The sequence below is a fragment of the Fukomys damarensis genome, unplaced genomic scaffold (genome assembly GCF_012274545.1).
Source record: "Fukomys damarensis isolate Sample0158 unplaced genomic scaffold, DMR_v1.0_HiC HiC_scaffold_30, whole genome shotgun sequence".
Taxonomy (NCBI): Eukaryota; Metazoa; Chordata; class Mammalia; order Rodentia; family Bathyergidae; genus Fukomys; species Fukomys damarensis.
In genome coordinates, this window is record NW_022900942.1 from 27,134,311 (window position 1) to 27,142,773 (window position 8,463).

Below are 8,463 nucleotides of genomic sequence, written 5' to 3' on the forward strand. Positions count from 1 at the left end.
CCAAAAAAAGAAGAAATGTCCCAGTTGAATGGGACTTTAAGGGTATTTCTGCTTGGAAATTCTTCCTTGAGAAATTGTAATTCTTCTCATAAATGTGTATTAACACACACACAGACACACACACACACAGCTGCCCCTAGTAATTTGCCACATAAAACAAAGTGCATGTTTCTTTTATTTAAAAGGTGATTTTTTTTCCCCCTGTGGCTGTTTGGCTGCGTTTTGGAAAGGGAAAATCCCCACCAGATAAATTCCAGGTTCATAGTTCAGTTGTTCTTGGGAGGGAATTGCTGGGGGAATGCTTTGGAAACTTGAAACTAGTTCTGCTTGTGTGGAGGTGAAAAGGTCTGTGCTTTACTTGCCAAGGTCACAATGTTCTCTTTCACTATAAGGCAGCCAGGAGCACCAGAAGGACTAGAGTCTTCATTTCTCATTCAGCCTCTTTTGACTGCAAGGCTATTATTTCTTTGCATTAGGCCCCATGATACATGGACCTGCTTCAGGATTCTACAGTTCCACACAGTTGCTACTCATTGCCTGAGTCCTTGAGACAACTGCCGACTGGGAGATCACCTCATCTTTGAATTCTCAGCGACTAGTGACTTGCCTAATGCCTGGCACCTATAGGACTACAGAGTTGATTGTTGTTTAAATGAAGCAGTTGAGTGAGTCAGCGCAAGTCTGTTTACTCAGTTTTGCACCCTATGCACTGTGTTTAAATGTTCCCAGTACACAATGAATTTGTGTCACATAATTTTTTTCCAGAGCACATATGGTGATCTTGCTTTTCAACTTAAACTGACCAGGCCCTTGAGAATCTCCAGGGGCCAGCTACATTTCTGTGGGTTTGTGTGTGCTTTAGAAACGTTTCTCTTTCTTTAGAAAGCTTGAAAAGAAATTTGGATATAAAAGAGAGGAAAGGTGGATGCCCCAGCTCTGCCTTTCCCCCTAGACCCAGAGGGAACCTGCTGTGAGTTTGCACCCATCAGCTTCCTTGAGCCTGTCCCAAGGGAAATGGCTTTTTGTGACTTGGGAGGAGAAGGCCTAACAGCTTGATATTGCATATTTATTATTGGCCCAGCCTGCATTGTGAGCAAATGGTTCAAATCCTACCCCACTCCTTGGGAAATTAAAATTCTTCACACACATAATGGAAAAGCCTACTGATCCATCCTCTAGCCCCAGCAGATCCTGGGCTGCTCATTAGGCTCAAGACTGACACAGTAAAAATAGCATAGCTTCATATTACAGTATTGTCACTCAAGACAAAATGCCTTTCCTTCTGACCTGTTAGCAATTAAATGGCCAAAATAAATAAGAAGGAATATATTATCAGCAGTAGCAAAAGAAAAAATCATAATATCAAGAACTCAGAGATTTTTGTTTTAATCTGGAAAGAAACGAAGGACATAGTTTAAGTCTTTCAGCTCCCGCTTCTGTCTTTGTGCCAGCATCTCATACAGTGAGGCACAGATGTGTTCAGGCATCTGTCCAACTCCCAGACTGAGACCAGTTAGGAAAAGACACAGCCTCCTTCCTTTGTGCTTCCCCAGAGCCCAGTACAATATCAGCACATAGTAACCACACGACACAAGTGTCTTCAGTGAATGGCTGATGATGTCAGGGAGGGAAGGTGTAAAAACTGGAGAATTCTGCAATACTTGTCCTTCCATTTCCTCACCAGGACAAAAGGCAAACTGGTTTCCAGCTCTAGAATTCTATTATTTTCTCTAGGAAGTGTATAAGTGGAAAGTTTTACAGATTTAAGAAAAATTCAGAAAAAAATGTGTGGATGAGCGATTGACATATGGTAACTGTGCTATGACTTCACAAAACCTCTCCTGGAGGAGGAAAAAAAAAAAGTAGGGCAGGCCTTAAGTTGTCATTGTCACATTCATGCAACACACTGTACCAAAATGGAAGAATGCATAGGACCTCACTGGCATGATCCACAAAGCAAAGGGAGGTTCAACTGCCCCGTCTCCAGTGTGATTCTAACTGCATGGCTTAGTTGGCCCTTTCAGCATGTAAATCACATTGGCGTCAGTAACTGTCCCCAGGAATGCTTTATTGGAAATGACTGGCCATATCCCTGGGGCTGAAAAGGAGATGAAAGCTGGTTCAGGAAAGGAAACTGTCGTTGGAGATTTGGAGCAGCAGGATTGTATTAAAAGTGCCTTTAAAGTGGGAATGTGGATGCTCTGTCTTCTATGTGTGTTCCTGAGAGATATACAGAAAGAACAGACATCCAATCTTGAATGCAGAATTAATCCATGCAGCAGTCATAATAAGCTATACAATGAGCAGAGCTGGTAAAAAAAAGGCTATAATATAGAATGCTATTCCATTTGCTCCCAGTTTAGTTCCATATGAGCAAACTCTTGGGGCGAGTACAGCAGAGAAGAGTGTGTAGGCCAAGCGGTCACACCACCCTCCAGTCTGAGCAGTGAATGATCCAGTGCTGCCTCAGTTGGCCAGATTCCTAGAATAGCTGTTCCATGTCTGCACAATTTGGCCACCCCCTTGTTCACCCCCAAACTGCCACACAGGTGTTGCTTCTCTTTTATTTTTCCATTGCAGTGTTTTGCAATATTAGGCTTTCTCTGCATTATGAGTGTTCACAAGGGAAGATTGTTATATGACTCATCTCTCTTTTATTTGTGGGTTTTCCATCAGAATCCATCAACAAAGCAGATGGGAAGCTGAAGATATTGATCAAATAGGGGTATGATTAACCTAGTTTCTACATAGACTCAGCCATGAAGCATGAAATAACCTGCCCAAGGAAGGATATAAATAAAGCACAGAACTTTAGACTTAAGAGGACTGTGTTGAGTTATGGTTACATACCCAGATGGTTCAAAACCATTTGGAATCTTCATTTTCCTTCTGCGGGAGGGGAGACTATATCCTGCCATCTTTGCCCTGTGTTATATGGGTCAAATGAAACAGTGTTCATGGAAGCGATTTGTATAACAATAAAGCCCTCAATCGATGCTTGTCAATAGTGCTTTCTCTAAAAACACCCATTAGAAAGAATGTCAGTGTATGAATTATTTGCGGGGGGTGTCTAGATCTCCTCTTGATGGTTGAGGATGCCAGAAGGGAAGAAATGGGAGGTGGAAATGAGGGCAGGCAGAAATGCACTTCCCTTTCTTCTCTGGACAATAACTTCTCCTGACCTTGAAACTTTTTCAGTAGATTCTAGCTGTGTGGGCTGCACTCAGTGGTGCTTTCCAGCAAGGGACTTGGAATTAGTTTGCAAAGTTTTGTTCCTTGGATTCTGTACTAAATGTAATTGGGACCATTAGAATTATCCCATCATAACAGAATGTGAGCCAGTGAATGTCTATCTCTGGAAACAATGCCAGACACACATTCAATTTAAAAATTTTTCCAGGGCCTAGGACAGTGCCAGCTACATGGGAGTCCGTGTGCTCATATTTATTTGATAAATGATTGTTGATTGATTGGATGAATTTGGTTCTAACAGTTGATCCAATCCTGTCAATTTGATTAAACATATCCTAGATTATGTAGCCAAGACACAGGAGAGAAGCTTTAGCCCACACACAGAATCTACTTGTTACTTTAGATGCCCTCAGAGAGAGACTGTGTTCCAAACCAGACCACCCAGCCGGGCCAACTGTCCCAGAAACTGCATGGCTTTAAAATGTTCAGATTTGCTCTGGCAGCTTATACATAGTTTATATATAATTTTTCTAATGGCAATTCAGTGAAACATAAGTAAGAAGAAATTAGCATACAAATTGAGTAATCTGCTTGGTAATTGGTTAAAATAAGTAGAAATCAAACATGTTCTGTTATTTCCAAAAGGCCAGTTAAGTTATGGACAAGTTTATTGTTGTTTTTTTAATTGAATCTTTTTTTTTAAAGAGGAAGACCCACATACCTTAACTTATCACCTATGAGGCTGTTGTTTGCATAAACTAGATTTAACCCAGTTTTAGTTTCCTGTTTTCCTAACCGTTCATTTCAATGCAATATGCATGAGTTGAATGATTGTCAGGTGCCTAACCTTGTGTTGGGTGCCCCAATCTTTCTATTGACTTGAGGAAAATAAGAAGTTTTACACTTGATCTTAGCCAAAAGGGCGAGAAGCGATGAAAATAAGAAAATTCATTGTCACTGTGATATTATGATTTACATCTAGTTTGGTTATCTACTTTGAACCGCAGTTCCTGGCTTGAAACTCCAACCTTCCTCATGTGATAGTTGTCATTTGAACCTCTTCACAGGGACGGGGTGCTGCTTCAGGCCCACAAGAATGGAATGCTGCACAGAGAGGCTAAGAATCTGGACAGACAGGCCTTACTGAGTTTTCTCACCTAGTCATTTCTTTAGATCGTCCTTTTTCATCCAATCACATTTCAACATGGCTTTACAAGTTTCAGTCATGTGTATGCAATGAAGTCTCCTTAAAACCCCAAAAGGACAGAGTTCAGAGAGCTTCCAAGTAACTGAACCCACGGAGGGTCCCGGGGGATCACACTCTTAGAAGGATTCTCAGAGCTCTACATTCCCCCTAAACTCCTCTGTGCATCTCTTCATTTGTAGCCTTTATCATCTGCTTTATAATAAGCTGTTAAAGGTACATATATCTTTCCCTAAGTTCTGTGAGCTGCTCAAGCAGCTCCTTGAGTTGAGCTCAAGGAGACAACGTGGGAACCCTGATTTACAGACTGTAAGTCAGAAGCACAGGGAAAACAATCTGTGGCTTGTGCCTGGCATCTGAATGGGGTGCTGTCTTGAGGACTGAGACTTCACCCTGTGGGGTGTAACAGTGTCTCCAGGTAGAGTGTCAGAGCAGAACTAGATTAGAGGACTCCCGGATGGAGTCTGCTGTGGAAGTGACTGCTTGCTTGTTGGGGAGAGACCCTCGCACATCTGTGCCAAAAGTAATTTTTGTTGTGACTGTACAATAGGAGAAACTGACTTTGAGGTGTTTTTTCATTACTGTCAGAATTATCATCTATTTAACAACAGCATGTGAGAGGCAGGGTTTAGGCAGGCATACAATAATGACCACAAGAGAATCAGACTTTATTCTAAATCACACATGATAGAGAACACGGGCTGGTATAGGATGAGCCCTCTTGCCCAGACCAAACAGTTGCCACGACTTACATTGAGTGGAAGGATTGCCTAGCAGTAGCTATTTAGTGTGATAATGGCGTTTGACAGCTTGGACACAAACACCATTGTCACACTCCACAGCTCTGCTAAGGAAAATCTGTAGCCGTGAAGGTGTTAACTTCACCTCTACGTTCCACCATCGTCACTGCCAATCATCAGGGATCCTTTCCAGCTCCACATATGTGACCTGAGCAGAGGAAAGAAGAGTCATGGATGCTGAGCATCTGGAGGAGTGGAGAGAGATCAGGACTCACAGATGGAAAGCACTGGTATTCTGGAACAGTAATGTTAGTTAAGAGACCCACAGCCTTATGTTCCTATCACCTAACAAAGCTCTCCCACGGTCAGGAACAAGACTTTCTATGGAACTGCATTGGAAATGTTTGTGTCAATCTTCTAAAAGGACTGAGTGGGAAAGAATCCTGAGAGGGAATAGATTTTAGAAAGCAAATACTTAGCAGAAGATCACATTATAAATGGGAATAACACCATTGAATAAGTGGATCCTCCCCAAATATCACCTCACTGTAGTTCCCAACCCATCGACAGTAAATGTGATCAGTTTTACAGTCTAAGAAAATTAAAATTCTGTTCTGTGGGGATAGAGCAACTAAATGTAGTCTCTTGGTGGCATCTCTTGGATATAGAGGTGTCCCATCTTGCTCAAGATTTCAACCCAATTCACCACAGTCATTTTCCACCAGAGTAGTGGGAGGGAGATGAGGAGAAGTAAGAGGGGAGAAAGGTGGAGAGAGGTGAAACTTCTCAATTTTTAGTAAATAATTCTCATTTTCTAGTAAAAGGTAATCTCTGTGAGTGAATTTCTTCTGGATTTACTTGGGTTTCTTGTTAAAAATGGTTTCCAACTATTACAGGAACCCTTACCCACAATGGAGAATGAGGAAAAATGAAAGCATTTTTACCTAATCCCTTATTTTCTCCGAATGCTGGGAAAGGAGAAGGTTGGGGGTCAGTCATTTTTCCCTCGGGATAACTGAAGTGTTAACATTTAACCAGAGATTAACTTTAGCCATAGAACTGACATGGATTTAACAACTGAAAATAATTTTTTTTTTGCATTTTTCAGTAAAAATGCCCCTTATTCTCACATAGACCATGAAATCATCCTCTCCAAACTAGATGCCAGATCAGCACACTGTGAAAACCACCGCATGGGCTTGAAGTGTTGAACCCTCCTCTTTTTCCACCCCGCTTTCCTTTCTTACTATGTTGATTTGGTTTTCTTCCACTGCATGCCTGTCTTCTTTTCCTCTCTGTCTGTGGCCCTGGCTCGCCTTCATGCGATGCTGTCTTCTGTGAAGCCATGAGAAAGTGCCATTTGGCCCAGTGTTCGGCAAGCTTTCTGCAGGGGAACCCTCCACATGGCGGCTTTGCTTGGCTCAAAGACAATGGATGCAAACCCTGTAGCTCCAGCGGCCCCACCCTTACCGCAACCCTCGGCGCTGCAGGTGTGGTGGTGGAGACATAGCATGATGAGCTGTCTACTTGTCTTTCCCTGTTCCTACTGCTCTTCCTAACAAGTCAGCCAGCCTCATCCTGCTGTGTGTGTGTCCGAGGACCCTAGAACAGGAATTCCCATCTCCTGACCACTCCAGGGATGTTGCTAACCACCACCATGGGGATCCAGAAATCTAAGCTCAGCTGGGAAGAAGCAATGAGAGGTGAACCATCACCTTGTGAAAAGGGTCCTGCTAGGACATGCCTGGAGAACTCTACCCTGGGTCACGGTGTGGGCTCACTTCATTTCTCAGGGCCTTACCCAAGTGTCTGGGCACCCACTGTTGCTCCATGACGGCTCTAAATGGTTTAGGTTTTGAATAATCTACAAAAGACAGGAAATGGAAGAAAGTAAACAAGGAAGAAGAAGATAGAGGAAAATTTAATGCATTACAGATAAATCTTACCAAACTCCTCCCTCCCAGAAATATATTTCAGAGTAAAAGTGAAAATCTGAAGAGAATTTTACTGATAAAGTTGTTCAGGGTGGCATTGCTTATAAAATAAAACTTAGAAAAAAAAACCCTAAATGTTTAATGATAGGATATTTAGGATAGATAACAACATGGTCATTTAATTGATGTTGTAGAAAAATGATTTTGACTTGGAAATCCAAGATTTGTTACTGAGTGAAGAAATCATTTACCAAACAATGTACACAGTATGACCCCCCTTTCTGTGACAAGCACATATATGCTAGCAGGAAAAACATAAAATGTTAACCATGGTTTTATCTTTGGAGAGAAGATTATGGTTTCATTTTTCTTCTTCTTTTATGTCTCTGCATTCATTAATTTCTGCAATTCATGCAGTCCTTTTGAGATGAGAAAAATAATTAGAATTTTAAAATCATTATGCTGTATTCCCTAATAACAACTCCTCCTTGCAAAGCACTTTTTTGAAATTTGGAGATTGTTACCTCCCCTACAAATACTTTGTCATAAGCATGAAAGTTAGCGCTGCTGAGAAAATAGCCTTAGGCCAACCTCTGCAAATTATTTGTGAAATACTTTGTTAGGTGTATGATAATTTATAGTATTATTGTATTAAGCAATAGCACATGCTCAATAGTGTCAATTATTTTCACTGCCTTGTGAGTAGGGCTAAGCAGCATTCATCTTTGATTGCTTCTTTGATTACAACAGTGGTTAACTCTATCAATTGCTTTATAAGCAATTTAAACATGCCAGCAGAATGTTTTTATTTTTTTTAGATGTCATTTGATAAGTTTAAAAATTGAAGGTGGTTAACGCCAGGATCTACTCTTGGATTTGTGTGTGTGTGTGTGTGTGTGTGTGTGTGTGTGTTCACATAGCCTTTTCTCATTCTGCAGTGTTACAAAGTCTCATGTTTCAGTATTTCCATATTGGACAAGAGAATGTAAACAGTATCAGTTAATACCCAACAGAGGGGCTGAGGTGTAGCTCAGGGGTAGAGTGCTTGCTTGCCTGGGTTAGATGCCCAGTTTTTAAAAAAGAAAGAAAATTTATAAGCCACTTGGGAATAATAGTACCTGTTATTTCCTGTATAGAACTGGAGGGGAAAACAGTGCTTAAGACAAAGGTGTTGGATATTAATCAGGGTGACTTGTTCAAATGCCACCAATTTTCTATAATTTAGAAAAGGCCTCAAGAGATCTTAGCTTCTCTAGGCCTCTGATCTTTCCACATAAACCTTCTTCCATCTCTCTGTGCCTTAATTCCTGAGAGCTGCCCATGGGAAGTTGAGGGTAAAGCATTCCTAAATGACAGTTAAAACTATTTTCTTCTTCTTCTTCTTTTTTTTTTT

The 8,463-nt window shown here is 41.2% G+C and overlaps 1 long non-coding RNA gene across 2 annotated transcripts in view; it reads right to left on the reverse strand.

The window, feature by feature from the left end:
* Positions 1–1,794: 1,794 nt before the first annotated feature.
* The window catches only part of LOC104870074, a 9,655-nt gene continuing 2,986 nt past the window's right edge, over positions 1,795–8,463 (reverse strand). Inside the window, exons 2-4 of one of the 2 annotated variants that reach the window (XR_782447.3) lie at positions 6,938–7,000; positions 6,384–6,471; positions 1,795–5,344 (exon numbers count right to left, since the gene is read on the reverse strand). This is a non-coding gene — a long non-coding RNA (uncharacterized LOC104870074). Of the gene's footprint in view, positions 5,345–6,236; positions 6,472–6,937; positions 7,001–8,463 lie in introns of those variants that run through there. The other variant, XR_782446.2, reaches the window with a different exon arrangement.